Below are 19,723 nucleotides of genomic sequence, written 5' to 3' on the forward strand. Positions count from 1 at the left end.
CCGTCACCAGTCCACGTTCCTGGTATGTAGCACTCATATTCATACACAGGACGCTGACACAGGCTGTGGGGCTGCTCAGAAGTAGCTCGTGACAGACCAAGCTGATGGGCTCATCGGCAGAAAGGAGCGGATCACTGCACACCACTGACCTGATGGCACCGCAGAGGGAGTCCTGAGCACAGAGGGGCTCATGGGGCTTTTCTCGCCAGGCTCTGTTTTTCCTCCACAGCAAGCAGCCAAGCAGCAGCATGGGCACAGAAGGGTGTTAGAGCTGCTCCTGGACAGTATGGGAGAAGTGAAACCATTTTTCTTAAGGTTCCCAGAAAGAGATTGGCATCACCCAAAGTTTGGTCCACAGTTCCCAGAGCTGTTAAATGCTGACCATCTTCTGCAATGCTCTGCGCATCTTCTGCAAGCTCCGAGCCTCCTCAGCTCCCCAGGGTTTCAGTGAAAGCCAAGAGTGCTCAGTACTCCTTAACAAAAAGCACCCTGAAAAGTCAGGCTCCTGGATGTAGTAAGTGCCTCTCGGGCAGTAGTAGGTGTTCCTTCTGTCTGCTCAAGCATGCTTATGTGTTCAACAAATCATACATAATCATGTCAAATTATTAATATCTCGTGAAATTTCTGGAGTGCTTTGGGAATATTTTCCTAATGTTTTATGCAAACTACTTTGCTTGTTTCTTTGAGAGCCTTTATTGGCTTATTGAACCACTGATCATTTTCAGGACAAAATTAACGTATTTAATATATAAAATCTATTGGTCCATGCAGCAGGAGTTGTAATTTTTTTCAAAAAATTGAGCGCATTTCTTTGTCCTGGAGGAAAGACCACACAGGCTTCAACCAAGTGAAAACAGCTGTGTATAGTCTCTGGTACTTGCTTTGTAAGATCACATCTGTGTGGTCAGCATGTGCTGCAAAACTGTGAGAAGGCTATTTATAGATCAGCTGTTTAGATGTGGTGATCTGTCTGAAAACGTCAGTAGCTGCTCTGTTTGTTCACTTGATCATCACATTATATTTGGTCCAATTGTTAAAAAAAATAGCTTGAAATGCAGATATGGTTTTTGTTTATTCTCCATCTCTCAGTGTTCTCTAACTGCTGGTCGGCCAGAATATTTTCCAACTTTCCAGTCCTACTCTGGGAATGACATGAAGGGTGCGCATTCTGCTTTGCTTGTGAAATTCAGTAACCAGAAGGTCTGTATAATGCCTGCTTCCTACTTAATTTCCATTTAGCCTGTAAGTGTCAGGAGTTTTGTGTTGCACAGGCTCTGTGTTCCTGCAGAGAATAATGCTTAGCATGTGTATCCAAGGTGAGTTTCCATTGTAGTCTATCAGATTGCATCAGACTTTCAAAGAAATTCAGTTCTGGGACTGAGTATTTCCAGAGCTTTGGCTGCCTCCTCATATCTAATGAGAATACCTCATGTACTTTATTAGATAACTGCCTTGAGAAATATTTAATTTTGCAGGATCTCATTTTTGAATAGACATTACACTGCTGAGGTTGTGTGATAAAAAGTTTTAAATGGATAATGGGTAGCATAGACTTGTGAAATTGCCCCTGAAAAAGTGTTCTTTTTTCAGGTCTATTCAGTTGAGAAATATTGGATGTAAAGACGTCTGGTTTTCGGTCCCCATTTTAACAGAGATGAGAAAAAGCCAAGTGGAAGAGCTGCACCATTATTATAGTTTGCAAATTGATGCGGTCGCTCTGTTGTTTCCCATGTCGTGGTTCAAAGGTGAACACACAGAGTTGTGTCACGCAAGGTGACAGAAGTCATACATTCAGAATGTGCATAGATGTGCTGAGAAGTTGCTTGAGTGTTTCTTCATTAATTGATAGACCAGTATAACGTGAGGATGAAATAATGAAGGTATCCTAGCAACTATATTTTCATAACAACCACGGCCTGTAATATTGCAGTGAATGCCAGCCACATTTTGTTAATTCAAGAGGGTGAGAGCAGATAATTTTAACTAATAAAACTTAGCAGCAAACTCCTAACGCAGAAATTTTATAAGCCCCGTAGTATGGGCACCATCACTACAGTTTCACAGAGCTTTCACAGTTTCCTAAACCTGAAATTATGAACCAGTTCTAGGTGTTGTAAAGGTGATTCTTATGCTATTCTTATTTTGTAACAGAAGCATGCTTTTAGACCAAGACCTCCTGTCCTTGCTACTAACAGGGAAAAACCTGATAAAAGGGAAATGTTTCCTGTTGAGGGGAACTCTTTGGTGACACCTGACCCTGTTACCTCCTGTGTGTGACCCTGTTACCTCCTGAGTGTCCTGCAGCCCCGCTCCCCGCGAGCGAGGCACCGGGGCAGGGCACAGCCTGCCCGGGAGCAGGCAGGGCAGCACGGAGCTGGGGATTTCTGTCGCTGTGCCAGCAACACACACGTGTGTTGCACAGTGGCAGTCTAACTTGTTCCTGGGCCAAGCAGCTGTCATTTAAAGAGCAACAAATGGTTTGCTGTAGAGCAGATGGAATGGAGAATTGACCCTTTAACTTATTTGCATGTCTGTGTATATAAAGACAAGATTCATAAAAAAATAAAGAGTGAAAAAAAAAAACCCAAGAAAAGCTTAAGATACCCAGGTTATTCCATGTGCAAAATGGCAGAAAAAATAAACTGAGTCTTTCAGCTGGTGTAATTCAGGTTAGCTTCACAAAAACTTATGTTGCTACAGTGGATTTCTGCCAACTTATACCAGCTGATGATCTGGCTGATTATGACTGTTAATTTGTTTGTGACGTCTATAATGCCTTCTTAGACATTTCAGCTCTGGAGATGATTTGTTGGATTCCACATGCACTGGGATGATTATGAATTTTTATGTTCTGAGCAAGCCAGGTCAAACCACTGCTGCAGGCTTTCCCTGTCAGTGCGTTCCATCAAGACATTTCCTTTTGCAGTTCAGCCAGGGTGTACTGGCATGCAATTGCCAGCCAAATTTGGAGGAAGCGGATCCCTCAGGTCTCTGCAAAAAATCTTCCTGGGATGAAGCCCAGCATTGCATTCTGGTGTGTGTCTCTTAGATGCATTCATCAGCACAGACGGGGGGTCTGTTTTCTGTGGCAGAGCAGGAATGGAGGGATCCCAGACCCATGCCAAGACCACATCTTTTCCACAAACCACCATGTACCTTCATCATCATTACTTATTTAAAAACATGACAAAAGTGGCATCAGTCTGTGGACCAGATCACGAGATGTGACTCTGGCTGTGGACTACAGTGTAGGAGCTGCTGTCGTAGACTTCTTTATGAATGAGCAGAAAGTTGGGGAATTGTCTGCAAGGTATGTTTTCTGTATTGGATTATCTCAGAATTTGCATGTTTTGTAAATACTTAGCAAATAATTTAATTGTGGGAGGTACAAACAGGCTACTCTCTCTGAAACTGATTTGTGGATGAGGCAGATATATGGAGACAACCCACATAGTCCTATTGGGGTCCAACACATATCATATACACATCCCAGAGAACCTGTAGAAAGGGTCACAGCACACACAAGGAATCCTTGCAATGGTAAGAAACATATGTCTCATTTAGTCTATGCACAGCTCACGTGCTAGTTGGCATGTTATTGCCACTGTCACAGCCTATCCAATTTAAGAGTTATGAAGAAGAGGAAAGGAGATTTTTTTTTGCCACTAAACATCCATGATAGCTTTTTTGGTGTGCTGCATGAATACTGGAGACAGCTTTCCCACACTGCTGAGAGAATACTGGTGCAAATGTACTCACAAGTCAATATTAAAATGAACGGTCGGGCACTTTTGCTTCTTTTGCTTTCCACAAGTACTTCCTTAACATAGAACGTAATACACATAGAAATATACAAAAGGGAGGATTCGAACCCAGTCTAAAGGTGGGATTCTGCCACATGCAGTAGCTGAGATGGGATTTCATAAAGGCACGAAGTTCCTCAAACATAAGTCTTACATTGTGTAAAGGCAGGGATGTTGAGCAGGTCAGGCTCAACATGGTATCCTGTGAAACTGGACATGCTAAAATTGACACTAGGAATTTCTGGTTAATTAGAGAAGCCAAAACAACACTTACCCAAGTTAAAATGTATATCTTCTGTATGGACTTTACTCATTCTCGGTGTAGAATTGCTAACTATGACAGTTTTCACAGACGAGACTTCCTAAATTTGCATCTGTTATTTTCACACCTTCTTGCAAACATATAGAAATTTTATAATCTTGTAAGCTAAATCATGGAAAACCTACTACACTTAGCAATTTGCCTTTGCATCATTGTAGTTTGATGTAACTTATTTTCCTGTTTTTCTTTTTATATTCTTTGCTATGACGAAAAATGAATTATCATATGTATTTTAGGACCTAAACCATGTGTTCTGAGAACTCCTCCTTTATTTCTGTATTTCTGTACATTTTAGGGTGCAGCTTTTTGTTTTAGCCAAGCCATATTACGCTTGGGAATGTTTACCTCACAAACCATTTTGTCCAACTTTTCTTTTTTTTTTAGCTTCTATCATTCTCTAAAAAAATGTAGAGTGCAACTATGTTTTTTACACTATTTTGAGCTTGATGAAAACCAGTGTGCAAAGTTTAGACCATTAGCTGAGGCAATGGCTGAGCCATTGGAGGTCATGGCTGAGGACCTGTGGAGGACGAATGACTTCCAGGGGACGGAATAGGGCCAGGGCTGACCCTGAAAAATTAGAGCCATCAGCATAACTTCATGTCTTAGAAAAAGTACTTAAGCCTACACAGGAGAAAATGCAAGTACTTATTTGCTACATTATTGGTTTTTAAAGGCTGCAGTCATTTTATTTGAATCAATTCTCTTGAAGTATATTGGATTTTAATTTTTTTTTAGCTTTTTTTGTGTGGTGTTTTCTTTCAGACTTTCCTCAGAGGGGAGGAAGAAACACTGAGGAGAATAGCTGATTTGTCTTTCTCTTCCTAATGTAGACTTTTGGAGTCCTTGGCGCCAACTCAAATGTAATTGTTTAAAATTTGCTCTTCTCCAGTAATAGTCAAACGCGTATTTTCTAATACAAAAATTACCGATACAAGACATCCCTTCTCAAACTGCTGTTCCAAGTAAGTAACCCTGCAGCTAGTTTTAATGTCGGAAAGCTTCCAGTCTTAGTGGTGGCGCTAACAACTGAACCCTCCTTCTCCCCCTAGCGTTTGTGATACCGTAGTTTGTTAAAGAATATAATTTATTTTTTATTTTTATTATGTACAAATAAAGCAACATTTTATTTGGAAATTAATTATAGTAGAAATATGTAACACTTATGCTTAATGCTTGCAAGGTTGTGTTTTGTGGCTGTTAAATTGTTTCCTAAACATAATTGTTAATGCTAGATCAACGCACCAAATGTTTTTGTGAGGCTGAGCATCCTTATCTTTTAATCTGAAAGATTTTATAAGCCATTTTTATTTTGTTGTTTTGCAAAATGGAAAAGGGTTATTAACACTTAAAATATGTGAATGGAATAATAATGTTGATCTGTTTACAATACATTTCATCACAAAGTGCTTAACAGAGAGAGAAAATAAGTTAGAGAAAAAGATTGTGCATATTTTAACAAGTATAGATTATTCCTTCTTATTTTATCCAATCTGTTTTTAAAAGTTCCCTTATTTTGGTATTTATTAACATAATTTAAATGTCTAACAGGTCCATTCCTAAAGTACTGTATAGATTTTGGGGTGAAATTCTAGCCAATGCCAATTTTTGCAATATTTTTAATCAGTGAAGATGCTATGCTTGCTGAGACACACTGTTTCCCTGAAAATCTGTCTTAACAGAAAAAGAAAATTGCTCAAAATAAAACCAAAAGCACAGATATTGAATGATTTGCTCACAGCTGTGAAGGCATCAGCTGAGTTGGAAAGCAAAAGCTGGTCTGCCCCCTGCACAATAGCGCAGTGCCCTATGCAAGTTTGCTCTTTACAGCTCTTTTAGAGGGACCCTTGGCACCCAATTAGAGATGGTTGAGCAGCTGATGGGTTAATTTCTGCAAAAAGCTGTGAATGAAGTGGTTTTCCTCCAGAAGTCTTCTACAGGTTGCCAAAGGACTGATCTATGCAGCCCTTTTCGAGCAAAGCCATGTATGAACATGAACTTGTCACTTTGTTGATTTGTGGCTAAACTGAAGAACTGGAAAAATACTTCTGTAGGTGGCGGTGGTTTCTCACCCCTGTCTGACTCACTCTGAAGACAGTTTCAAACAATAATGTGGACATAGGGAGAGACAGGGACCCTGTGAGATGGCTGCACTCAGAAAAAGGCGCTTGCTATAGTGACTGTATTTTATTTCCCAGTGAAACAGAAAATAATGTAATGTGAAATGAAATCATGTCCATAACAGGGAGTGAAGCATCTTGCCCTTTGATGGCTGCAGTATAAGGCAGATGGCCTTCTCTTGCAATGGGTGATGGGTGTTGGGACCAGCCACAGGAAGGGCAGGGAAATGAACCTGAGACTTCTGTGCTGCCTCGAGCCATCAGGCTGATGGGCAGCTGCTCAGAGAGGACACACAGAGTTGCTACTGACCACTCTAATGCGGATAAGGTCCCCACTAAACAAATAAACATTATTGTTGACAAAGTCATCAGAAAACAAGACGAAATGCTGGTATGTTTTATCTGCTTCCCAAAGCTCCCACGCCTGTTTGGGGTAGGTTGTACACTTCTTATTTCTTCCAGGGAGGCACCTGGCCTGCCCTGGTTTGGGCACTGGAAGTGTAATAATTATGACATGAAGTCTTGACATCCCCATATTGCTGAGCTGCTGGTAGATATCCCTCTGTAAACTAAATCATGAGGCCTTGAAATTAATTTATATTTTGAGCTGCAACTGCTGTGTAACATGATACACTTCAGCTGGCAGATGCAGAAGATGCTGGTGTGCCTCTAAGTAGAACCTGAAAGCACAGAGAAAGCCCAAGTCGGGTTGTCATCATTCCAGTGTTCGTGAGTTTTAGAAGGACCTCTGCTGTTTAGTGTTGCTTTTAATGACACAGGCTATATGTCTCAGAGGTGTACTTCTCCCTCCCTCCTTTCATGATCTTCCTATGTGATCTAGGGCATGTTTCTGGGTGGTTAGGGTTATGTTTCCTTCACTTCTGTTCTTTACAGTTGCTATGTTTTGCAATGTTTTATGATGAGAGGAAAGGGGGGGAAAAAAAGGACAGAGTAAAACTGTAAATGACTGATCAGCTTCCAAACTGGGAAACGATCTGGCAGCCAGCAAATCCTTTTTTTTTTTTTTTTACTGCTTACACTTTCCTTTAGTTTTTGCTTTAGTTATTAATAATAAAAATAATAGTAGGAAAACAGCTCTGAAGGTTTTGATTGCATGCAACATTTTCAAATGCCCACTGGCACTATAAACGTCTGACTTCTGACTTGGGAATAAACTTTCTAGGATATAATATCTTTGACATTCTGTATTTCAGTCTTCCCATATTATAAAGCCTTTCAAAAGGCACTAAGACACTAAGACATAAGGTTTGGTGAATTGACTGGTGTCTTTTTTCAGCTGTTTATGATATTGCAAAATCCAGTGTGTCGTCTGAATGCTCACAGTGGGAATAAACATTTGAGTAAGTGTAGTGATTTTTTCAAAATACCAAGACCATATGCTGCTAATGCAAATAATATTGCCTAAGATTTCCAAACAGTTTGGGCACCCAAATCCCATTAAAAGTGATTCACCTTACAAAACTTTTGTTATCCTATCCTGGCTTGTGGCTTGTGGCAGAATTGTGATAGACTGAAACAAAAAAATGCAAATTCCTGAAACAACCTTGGAAGAATTCTGAGATTTATGATGCTGGAACTGCAAGCAAGTTTAATACTCAAGTTATTGTTTTCTTTCATTGTCCTATGAGATGCTAAATACAGCAGTACAGCAACTTGCCTTAGCCCAAAACCCATCAGTGTATTTCCACCCTCTGTGGAGTTTGATGTAAATTTTATGTTAAACTTTAATTTTTGAGTGCTGTTGCAGTGCCAAAACAGGCATGGGTGAGTTTCCTGCTGAGCCCCAGCAGGTCCCAGATAAGACTCCCATGAAGTCCTTGAGAGATATTTCTGTCTCAAAGCCCTGAGAACTTTTGCTTATGAATTAAGAAAATGTGAGAATTTATATTTTTGGTGATACGATTTCTTTATTTGTTATTAGTACCTCTCCAAATTTACCTGTCTCTGCAACCTCTGCCAAAACACCTCTCCAGCAACAAAGCATGGAATTTTTTTTACTCGGGATAGTTTTACACGGCAACCCAGAGGCTCTTTTTTTCTGTCACGTAGGAGCTCCACGTTATACGTGCAGTTTATTCTCTGTGACATGAAACAAGAACAGGAAAAACAGGAGGAGAGGAGCAAAGAATAAGACACATTCTAAAGAAATTTTAGGTTCAGTTGCATGTACCCTCAGAAGAACAAAGATCAATCCCAAAGTCATGGCTGGCAAAAAGACACATACCAATCACCAGGCATAAAACTGAGTTCTGACAACACATTAAAATCTCTGCCAGTTTAAAGATGGAAAGGCACTGCATTAAAAAAAATCATTATAAAGTTATATACAGAAGCATAGCATCATTTGCCGAGTGTTCTGCTGCTGTGCAGTAGAGTTTTGGTTTGTTTTGCAGAAATTGTGATTGGTACAATTTTTGAAGAGCACCTAATCAAGTGAGCTACCTCCTCATTTGCTAATGGATACATTTATCAGGCACCAAAATCAAGATCATAATCACAAGTTCTTACTTTACACAAAATATAAACACTGCTAAAGGAAGTACATTAGGAGTCCCAATTAGAATTTTGGAATAATTGTTTTTGGCTCAGTGGCTTAATGTAAATGAATGTTGGAAATTGTGTCATCCTGTTAATTAAATTTAATAATATTTTTTTTTTTGGCAAGAGACTCCTATCCCCCAAATCATCCAAAACCCTAGCAAGTCCCAGCTATTCCCAGTGTTTTGTTCCAGAGGACAGGCACTTTCTCTTCAAGGCAACTTCTCTCTCAGAGAGAACTCGGACAACTGCCTTCCTCTTTAAGATAATTGTAACTGTCTACCAAAGAGATAGCTTTATTAATTCCTCAGAAAATAATACATTAACACTGTAACATGAAAAACGCTATAGATATGCCAAGTATTATTTAAAAAAGCCAAGTATTATCAAAAACCCAAGCAGATATGCAATGCAAAGGTATAGAGAGATTGTAAACAATAGCAGCAGTTGAACCCAGGTAAGAGATTGTTTCAATGGTACTTTATTATTATATGTTAATGCATTACTTAGTAAAATCTCATTTTTATCCCCTGCTCAAAGATCCTGCAGTGGGAGTCGTGTAGCTTTGTCATTAAATTCAGCAGTTTGCCTGTGCTCAGAGAAGTGCAAATAGGAGCTGTGTGAAATTGCCGTCACAGGAAAGAAGCAGGACGAAGTGGCTTGTGTTCAGTGTTCTGGGCTGGGGAAAGACTCACAGCGACGGTGCCCCTCCCTGGCTGCAAACTGACTTAAGGTTCTCTGCATCACGCTGCAACCACTGCCAAAGAAAGTCTGTGCACAAGTTTAGTTGTATTTGTGTGCTCAAACCAAATCCTAGGCGGTAATGCCTCCCTTAGCGCCTGCACTAAAGTGAAGTTTGTGTCTTGTAACTTCAGCGAGAACACTCCTACCTGGATCCTTTGACTAAATCTATGGAGATCTGAGATGTGACTGGAAATGATGGAGTAAAAAGGAGGCAAATCTTCATATGAAGGCCAACCAAGTAAGTTTGCTTCTGGAGTGTATTGAACACAATGGAAAAAGCTCCCATTTGTTCCAGTCTGCTTTTTCCCAAGGTTCTCAGCTTTTTTCTTTTGATTGTATTTTAAAATGGTAAGAAAACTCAATGACTAACTCAAAGAAGTGATAATAGATGTTCTTGCATTATAATAGTGTGTAGTATAATGTCAATACTGACAACCAAATTTATATTTGTACAAGCTTTGTTTTTAGAGTTTCTTGGGGGGAAATGAAAAAAGGCTAATTTCCATTTTACAAGTACTTATAGGTATAATTTAATGTATTTCCTTTTGAATACAAAACTTTTTTGTTTTCAGTAGTTCTGTTTAAAAGTTATCCTGTTCATCTGTGCTATTCACTGTGTGTAAACTTTTCTTTATAATCATTCCACAACAGAATATATTTACCGTCATTCAATCAGCTGGACACTCGTAACAGTGCTGGTATAAATCACCCTGTACTGATGACTGTTTCCTACAAAATCGTCAAATACTTACAGTTCAGGGTTATGACACTCTTGAGAGATTTACAGCCACACAAGACTGTGGAGAACCAAAAGGAGTCAAGGATGACAGTCCTGCTTAGGTGATGAAGCATAAAAAAGTTTCTCAATGCTGTAGACTTATTAATCACAAACAACACTTCCTAAATCAGATGTTTTTAAAGATTAGGAAAAAAATGCTCCAAGTAATTTCTTTCTTCTCTTATGGTGCCCAGCACAGACAAATAGTATTGTTTAGTAAAAATAAAGACATTTTTAATGCTGTTTTGTGTACTGTAGTTGAATTCTAAGCCCTGTTCAAAGTAACATGAGCAAATCATGTGTAAAGATTGTCAGCTGGCAAATACCGTCAGTCACCATCTTCCAATAGAATAAATATATTTAAAGAACATGGATGTTAAATGTATGCTATGTACTAAATCTACTTAAATAATATATGTCGTCTACTTAAATAATATATGTACACACATATTAAATTCTTCCCAGCACAACATAAAACCTAAATGAAAGTATAAATCTTGGGTTTTTTCTATATGAAATGCTATAGTATTAAATTAATATAGTAAGGTCTATACCAGCTAATGAGATTGAACATATTATCATAACAATAATTTTTAAAATCTCCTAAATATAAATCAATTCATCTCATCTTAATCCAATATCTTTCCCTGTCGGGTGCATTTAGTTTCTTTTATTTGCTTCGGATTTCCAGATAACTGCCGAAAAGGTAAAAAGCCTGACCTGGGAAATTTTTATCTAGGCAAGCCAGTCTAAAATCAAAACAAGAGGGAAAGAAATCTTAGTGGAATGATTAATGTCATTCAGCAAGGTTTCAATGAAAATAGATCGGTCAAAAAATTTTGACAAATTCACAAATTGGATTGATAAGGAAAGTGTGTTGAAATAACAAATACCTGTAAAGAATCTGGCTTAACCTCCCATAATATTTTGGCATAATACAGTATATGCAATACATACAGCAAGTATTATACAGGGTAAGCCTAGCTACCAGCAGAATGTAAAATGCAATTGTAAATCAAAATCATTGTCCAACAAGAGGTTTCTAGTTGGTCCCTCTGGGATCTATTCTCTGTCAGCACACGCTATCCTTGGTGGTGGTAGAAAAATGATATAAAGTCATTGCCAGTAAGATTAGCAAATGATTAAAAAGTATAAGGTAAATAGAAAATAATGGCAGGGACTGATAAGATATGCCAGGTTGACTTGCTTGGGAAAATGAGCTCTTTGTAATACAGCTGAATTTCAGGTCATGCTTCTAGGAACAGAGAATCCCATCTTAAAACAGGATTTCCTCCTGGAAACCTGAGACTCTCTTTGGACTAGGAAAAATGGAGGGGATATTAGTATAACCAGCCACCTCTACATGAACTACCAGCATGATGTAAAGCTGCTTTCGGGTATGAGAACTGCAAATAAGATGTTACTGTATTGATGGCTGTACTGTGATTAATGCTGCATGTGGCATCCCAGTATTGCTGACTGTGCTTCGAAAGAAAACTGGCAAATTTGAAAAGATTTGGAGAATCTGTATGAAGTTAGTCTGGGAGCTGGAAGAGTTCTGTACTGCAATGATTGTTAGGAATCCAGAACCTCTTAGCATAGCCAAGGCAATTTTAAGGAATTACTTTATATCTCAAAATAACAATGAGAAATATGAGTGAATATAAAAAATGGCGCAATTATTGCAATTCGCTAGCCACTGGCTAAGCCAGAAGTACAGCTTTTAGGTAAGAAAACACCTTATAGAATTCAAGGTTGTGTTTGTCATTGCATTTTCTTTCACATGCATGCTTTTAAACCAGGCTTAAAAAGTGTGTTTACCAATGTACCTGAAAAAGGGTGAGGGCTGACCCAAGACTTCACCAGTAGGATTGTTTACCTCCTTCTAAGCTACCTCTGCCTGCAGAATCAATAGCCGTTTTCTTGGGCAAGAGGCTCAGGAGCAGGGCTGTGCTGATGCAGTGCTCTGAGCTTCTTCCAGCTCCCTGGTCTTGTTGCATTAAGTCTTGGCTCCCTGGTTTTGCTGTCTTAGCTCCTTGGAGACTACACTGGATTGCCAGGTTCAGTGTCCGTCTTCAAAGGTACAGCAACTCAAATACAGCCCTGTCTTAATGCCCTAGAAAATAATTAATTATATAATTAATATATTTTGTATATAATAATAAAGACGTCTATATTTTAAGTTTTTGTTCTTTGATCAGATTTTGTTTGTTTGTTTGTTTTTTAATATTCAGTGAGGCTGACAAAAGCCTAATTCATTTTCATGCTGTAAGGAACATAGACTTTGAAGACCCAGGTATAGTAAAGACTTAGGACAGCAGTGACAGGAAAGAAAGCTTTTTGACTGGTAAACTGGGTGACTGTACATGAAGTCATGGAAATAAAAACAAGAAACATATGTATGCATGTGCTTAAGTCCCTAAGGTGTTTCCATAACTGGACCATTCTACAAAAGCTTTTTCAATATGTTTCTTCATGATTCTGTCTTCAAATGCCATCTGACCTTAATAAAACTGCCCTGGCTGCATTACAGGGCATAATGTACTGTTCCTAGTGGTCTCTTACAAACAGCAGTATTTTTATAGTGTTCTCTGATAATCTTTCAGAGCTGAGCCCAGTTCCTGATAAATTGGTGTTATTCTCCCAGGTTGATTGTGAGTAGTTATTAAATATGTAACACGGTGTAAAACATGACCAGGAGTTTATGTGTGGAAAATTTTAGACAAAGTGTGAAAGTTTATCTTTGAGTGGAGAAAAATTATTCTTCCTTCATGTAGTTTTTTTTAATAGGACCCACTAATGTTAATGAGGAGAAAATCCTGTGTGTATTCCAGAGAGTCTGCTTTTTAAATGCTCTGATTTTATGAAAATATTTACAATAATCATGATTGTAGGTTTGGTGCCATCAATTAAAAGAGGGTTTTGCACTATTTTTCTTGTTTTCCTGGAACTTTTTATTGTTTGCTTTCTTCTGTTGTGTGATGTTTCTTTCAGAAAGTGTTTTACATAATAAATTCCTGAATAAAATAAAGTGGTATTCTATTGCTCCATATTTTCCCAAGAAATGGCATTAAAAATAATATTAAAATTCCACTATCAGATACCTCAGTTTGATGGTGTTCACCTCTAAGGATATTGTTTTAGCCCAATAGAGATGCTCAAATTAAAATTAATAGTATAACAGCCCATGCAGTGCTTATGTTCACAGAACAAACAGGCTGTATTTGTGACTTCATTATTTGTAGGCGTTTCAGTATTTTTCTGTCCCACGTTTGCTGAGGGTTTAAATCTGCAGTGAAGAAGAGAAGGAATTGTGCAAAAATTTAACCCCAAATTCAGTTTCTTCTGCACAGCCTTTACATTTGTTCTTCCTGGCAGATCTGAGGCAAGGCTTGCATAGGTAGCTAGAAATCTCTGTGCCAAAATGATGCAGAACCTACTAGTCAGCAAGAGTCAGCAACTTGACTATACTTATGTAAAACTCTACGCGCACACTTCACAGATCATCTCCTTTCTGTAAAGGTCTTTTTTGCTGCCACTTCATATGGAAAAAGTTTACTGATTCCACAGCTGGTGAGATAGGGCCTGTGAATGCGTACCACTTTGTCTTTTTTGTTGCTTTTGTCTTTTCGCATTGTAAGTGTGTAACTAATATGCTGCTCAGCCTCAGCCCTCCTGCATTAGGGCTTTTTTCCTCCCACTAAATATCTCTTCGGAGTGTTTTCTCACAGGTATAACGACTTGCATTTTTCCAGCTTTAATCTTATTTCCTTGTTCCTCTTCCTGACTGCTTGATGTCATTTTAAGTATTTTTCCTCACTAGCATTAGCAGTTCCTCCCACCTTAGTATAATCTTTGATTTTCATTTATATGCTACATCATGAATGATAACATTAAGTATGCCTAGACTGAGTACTTACCCCTGCAGAACCCCAGATGAAACGTCTCCCTCCCCTGAACTGATACATGGCCATTTATCATTCCCCTTTGTAATTCTCCTGGAAAGGTTAGATCTAATGGGTTTCTAAGCAAACACATAAAATCTTAACTTCCCTATCAGAAGTGAAGTGGTGGAAGACAGAGTTAGGACTGTCTTTCATCAACATAATATTTATAGCCAAGCAAATGAACACTTCAGCTCTGCAAATCCTAAATTTGTTGCCAGACAGTATCTGGAGATTGTTTTGCATGTTTTGATTAAATGCAGATTCCTTAAACTTTTTTTTTTTTTTTAACAAAGCCAGAGTCCTGTTTTAGTTCTTGTTCTTTGTTTTCTCTGGTAAGGGTCTGTGATGAATGAGATGTCCAATTAATGACTCACATCACTGAGTGTAAGAAGTCTCTTTGTTCATGAATATAGCAGTTCACTTAAATTAACTTTTTACAACAGTTCTGAGGCAAAATCTAAACCTCTGCTCAAACCGGGCACCTGGGGAGACATGAAAAAATAATAATTCTCAAGCTTTAAAACAATTTGGCTTTTTTATGTTGCAGAATTTTTTGAATGTTTCAGTTCTGCCAAGAGTTGGACCTAGGAAAAGAGGTAATCTACTTGAATAAATAAAATCTATCATTTAATATGTCCAGATTAATTTACTGCTGATGACTCTTTCCATGCTACTTGGAAAGAATATGCATGATTCACAACTGTGTGAAAAAAGGAGAAGCTGGCCATTTGCAATATCAATGCAGTTGTGTTATCAAAACTTCAACTGAAAACTCAATACTGGTGTGATTAGTGTTTTTTAAGAAGTTGCAGCCCTGATTTTACTGCTTTTCGAACTGTTTATCTCATGATCCATGTGACAGACATACAGAAAAAAAGAAACCTTCATCAGAAAAAGGGGCAGAAGTGAAACAGCTGCATTTTTCTTTTCAAGCTGAAAACTGAGTTGCGGTCACCCTTTGGTGCTCCTCAGAGGCCCCTGGGACACACATGGTCCATGGGAAGGTGCCTTGTGCTCCCCTGAATTGGCACTTGGCCTGTGCAAGGGAGCCAGGAATGAAACTTTGGACAGGACAGCGGGTTGTAGTAGGGTTAAAAAGCAGAAATAATTACAGGATTCAATAGCACTCATCAGTGTAGCTGTTGAATTTCCAGTAACCCTTTCATATGACTCTTGCAATCAAGAGCTGGGTATTGGTGAAAACATTTGCCCTGTCATGCCTTACGAGCTCCATCAATGTTTCATGGTGTTGCAGTGTTTAGTCAAAATCAAATCACCAGCAATTTTTGATTGTGACTTGCTACCGAAAAGGTCTTATGTTAAACAAAAAAACACACATTTTAGTTTTTCTTGGAGTGCCCCACAGATCAGGTTAGTGCTGGAGAACAAACTGGCTCAGCTGCCTCTAGGAGTGATTTTGCTCGTGTTAGTTCTTTTTGGCTGTGAAGGGCTTTGTTCATTTGTGCCTAAATTGGATCTCCCCACGTGTAAACAGCAAGCCCCCATCCCACATTCTGTAAGGCTTGTCCTGCGTTGCCTTCTGTGCTCCAGCCAAAAAGAGGCACTGGGCTCCAGCCAGCTCCCACCAGCCTCATGGTGGGCAGCACGTGGTGGGTGCCTCTGTCAGCCCCAAGATGGTTGGGCCGAGACCATGTTGAAGTGCTGAGGATGCTCAGGGGAGTTTCTCTTTTGTATGCCAGCAGAATATAGAACAAAATTCATAACATACCCCAGAGTAAGACTAAAGTCAGGTGTGGCACCTGAATTTGAAAGGGTTTAATGATTAATTTGGATACTTAGAGGACAAAATCTAAATCTTATCCCTGACTGATGATTTTATCTTCCCAAATGCATCCATGTACTTAATATCTATTACAAATAATAGGTATTAATTATACACCTTAGGATAATACCTTAATAATTACTTAAGATCCATTATATTTTTAACACTAATTAGAGCAGGGACTGTATCGCAGTTGTCCCTCTTGCAGCTGAGTGCTGTAATCAGCGTGATGAAGAGTCGTTTTTATTCTTTCTCCTTCTTCTTTTTCAGAAAAAGTGTTTTCTGAACTGGTTGCCCCTGAAAAGATCCTGGAGTAGCACACCCTTTCTTGGCTGAGCACAGTCCTTTAAGGAGAGCATAGGCTGAACCTGTGTTTCCTGCATTCTCTTCCATGGATTATTCTTTCCAGACCAGACTGAATCCTTTCTACTAGTTAACAAGGCAACCAAGTCATGTGCCATCATGCTGAGCGGCAGTGCTCAAATAATTTGGTCAGTCTTGCTTATTTCTTGCTATAAATCTTAAGAACATTCTGAAGACCTGAAAGGGTTTATAAACTTGTATTTCTCCTGTGTTGTATATTTTGTTTTTCCAGTTGCAATGGCAGGAGATGAGCCACTGTGAAAGAATTGCTACACATTACCTATTAAGTCTAAGCAAAAGCTGAGAAGCAATATGCAGAACAACAACAACAAAACCATAAGAATATATGTGTGGTTACATTGTCTCAAACAGCAGTACAGAGAGAGGAAGAACCCGTTTAATAAAAGTATACAAGCTTAGAGTGGGAGATGGTTGGACTGAAGAATAAATATTTATGTTCCAGATATTGGCTTTGCCATCCGTTCTGGTACTATTCGACACACCACGTTGCAGAACAACAGATGGAAAGATGAAGGAAAAGTAGATGGAGAATGAAGACACCCCAGAAGTAACTGTTGCAAGAGCTACATAGTGCTGTCACCAGAACCATCTCATTACCTCATCCAACCCATGATCAGTTTATGGATGGTTGATTGTTTGTGTCTTCCTTCTTAAGACTTTATTTAATCTATTGTCCCAGGTTGTGAAGCAACAGGGCAGCATTTAAATATTAATAGCAAATTGCTGACCGTAGTTTTCTAGTTCATGTAGGTAGGCATCGACAGTATTATAAAGCATTCTTTACAAATAATATAATACTTCACTAATAGGCTCTGTATTAGCCAGAGGAAGGGTTTTAGTAACTTGAGAATCCTGTTAGCGAGTACTGCTTGAAATAAGATGGCAGTTGCTCTAAAAGTTGCTTTATTATACTTCCCATAAGACATTTCTTGCCCATAGAAGTCACTGGTAGGGTGAAATATCAAAATATTCAGAAGAACCTTCATCAAATATCAAAAGCTCCATATTTCCCTAGAGAGGCGATTTCCCCTGTCAAAGGATATGAGAAATTGTCCAGAATCAGTGTTGCCAAAGCAGCCCCTCCTGCTTCCTCCTCTCTCCCTCCCCTCCTCCTCACAGCTCCTTCTAAGGCTGCTGTTGCTCAGCAGCTCTTTCTGCATCCAAGCGCAAGAGTTGGGGTGAATAACAACAGGCCATCTTAACCCAGACAGGTCTGTCTTCCCATGGCAGCGTGCTCCCACCACCACCTTTAAAACCTTGCTGCTGGTTTCTTTACTATGCCCTTTATTAGAATACCTTTCTCTGAGGGTGAAGCTGGGGTAGTCTAACAGCTCACTGCTGCCAAAAAGGAAGTCCTTCTCCTGTTTGCCTGCTCCTTTCTCAGCCAGGCAAGCTCTCTTCTTTCTTTGGGCCAGTTCTGGTGCTCATCAGGCCTTTCGCTGAGCTGGCTCAGCTTGCGAAGCTTGTCGCTTTTTTTGGCCACCTTAGCTGTCTTCAGGCCAGTGAACTGAACTGGTCCAGCACGGGGCTGACTTTTCAGAGGTGGTGCAAGGAAAAGGATGGGAAGGAAGGAGGAAAGGAGAGGAAGCAGGAAATTACCATTCAGTGCTGCTCTGCCATTAGCTTATTTTAGGTGACGAGGTGTAACTTTACCTTAAAATTCATCATTAACGAGTGAAATTAAAAAATATTTCATATAAATCCCAGCATAAGAATAAAAGACATGTTATTTTGTTGCTTATGCACTAACCTGGTCTTCATAATAAAAGAACATATTTTCTGCATAAAGTCTTATGCTCTCTGAAAGACTGGTTTTTGAGGTGGGCACCTGTGTGTTGTGGCTTCCTTAGGCTCCTGAAAAATCCATTTTTCTCCATCCTATTCAATATGAGTATCGATATTGTCACTTATTTTGCCTTAGATGCCTGAGGATTTGGCCCCAGGAAAGAAATTTTGAACTTTCAGTGCTTACCAGTTAATGGTATTAAGCCATTACAGAAAAATAAGAATACATGCTTTTGGGTAGTAAAAACCTAATTCTTTTGTTCATTACTGAAAAAATTCTGGTTTCCCAACTCCTATACAGTGCCTTACAGAGCAGTCTAAGTTGGTGTGACTCCATGTGCCATCATATTAAAAATTATTTGACTGAGAGATGAATTTTCCCCTCTAGAGGTGTGTAGCAAGAGTAGTTTCTCCTGTCTAGAGAAATCAGAGGGCTAAGTTGTGCTGCAGAGGTGCCTGCTTGTGTTACAAGTGATATGGTCATTAATTCCTGAGGAAAAAGAGTGGTCCCTGCCAATCAGTATCCTACATATGCTACATGTGAGACACATCTTTTATAAGAAATGTTACTCAGACTACTTTTTAATTGTTACACATCGTGCATCACCATTTCTACACAGCACACTAGTTACCTTTAAAGTTAAAAAAGTATATACCTCCTTTTTTCCACGCTTTTAATAATAATAATGTTCTTTTCAAGAATGAAAAGCTTTTCATGCCATACCATAGAAGGTTCTTTCTTCTAGTTGCTTTACTCAAAGGCGCAACTCAACACATTCCCTTACAAAGCCATCCAAAGATCTCTGTGCTGATCAGCATAGGTTTTTACTTTTGCTAAGTCCTATTTTATATAAGTTTGGATCCTCCAGCTCTCACATTGTTCAGACGGAGTCCTTTTTTCCTACTACAAACTTGCTGAGCACTGATGCCAGTTGGCGTGAGAGCCAATACTGTGGCAGAGAGGGGCACTGCGTTCTGAGCTGAAGTTTTTAACATAGCTAATGAGGACTGCTGCTACCCTCCACCCCCACTGAGCTGGCTTCAACTTAATCAGAAAATTAAAAGTGGATTTCCATTGTATAGCCATACAATAAAAATAAAATTTTTTTAAAAAGGTAAATAGAAAAAAGGTAAAATACGGGAGGCATCATTATTTTTAAGTCCTAAAACCATACAGACAGTAGTGATGAATAGCTGGAAATCCATTGGCCATGATAGTATGGTCCTCTCATTCTGAATAGTGTGCAGCCATCCAGCTCCCAAAAGGGCCAAACTCAATATCTTAACTGATGAGCTGCATAATACCACTGTTTATTTGCATCTTAGAGAACTGCTGACTGGGACTGTCATATATGAAGAAGTCTGTACATTCAAATCAATGGATAGACTGCCTTTCCTTCCAGCTTACTCTGCAACTTTTGAGTGTGGAAATCAGCTGTCAAATGATGGTGCAAAATGCTTCTTTTCTGGTTTTGAACAAGTGCAAATCTCTGTTCTG

The 19,723-nt window shown here is 39.1% G+C and overlaps 1 long non-coding RNA gene across 2 annotated transcripts in view; it reads left to right on the top strand.

The window, feature by feature from the left end:
• Window positions 1-18,182, top strand: part of LOC135312293 (uncharacterized) — a 52,027-nt gene extending 33,845 nt beyond the window's left edge. The window contains exons 1-3 of one of the 2 annotated variants that reach the window (XR_010371858.1): window positions 14,810-14,869; window positions 16,327-16,547; window positions 16,652-18,182. This is a non-coding gene — a long non-coding RNA (uncharacterized LOC135312293). Of the gene's footprint in view, window positions 1-14,809; window positions 14,870-16,326; window positions 16,548-16,651 lie in introns of those variants that run through there. The other variant, XR_010371859.1, reaches the window with a different exon arrangement.
• The last annotated feature ends 1,541 nt before the right edge of the window (window positions 18,183-19,723 follow it).

Source organism: Phalacrocorax carbo, chromosome 2, assembly GCF_963921805.1.
Source record: "Phalacrocorax carbo chromosome 2, bPhaCar2.1, whole genome shotgun sequence".
NCBI lineage: Eukaryota > Metazoa > Chordata > Aves > Suliformes > Phalacrocoracidae > Phalacrocorax > Phalacrocorax carbo.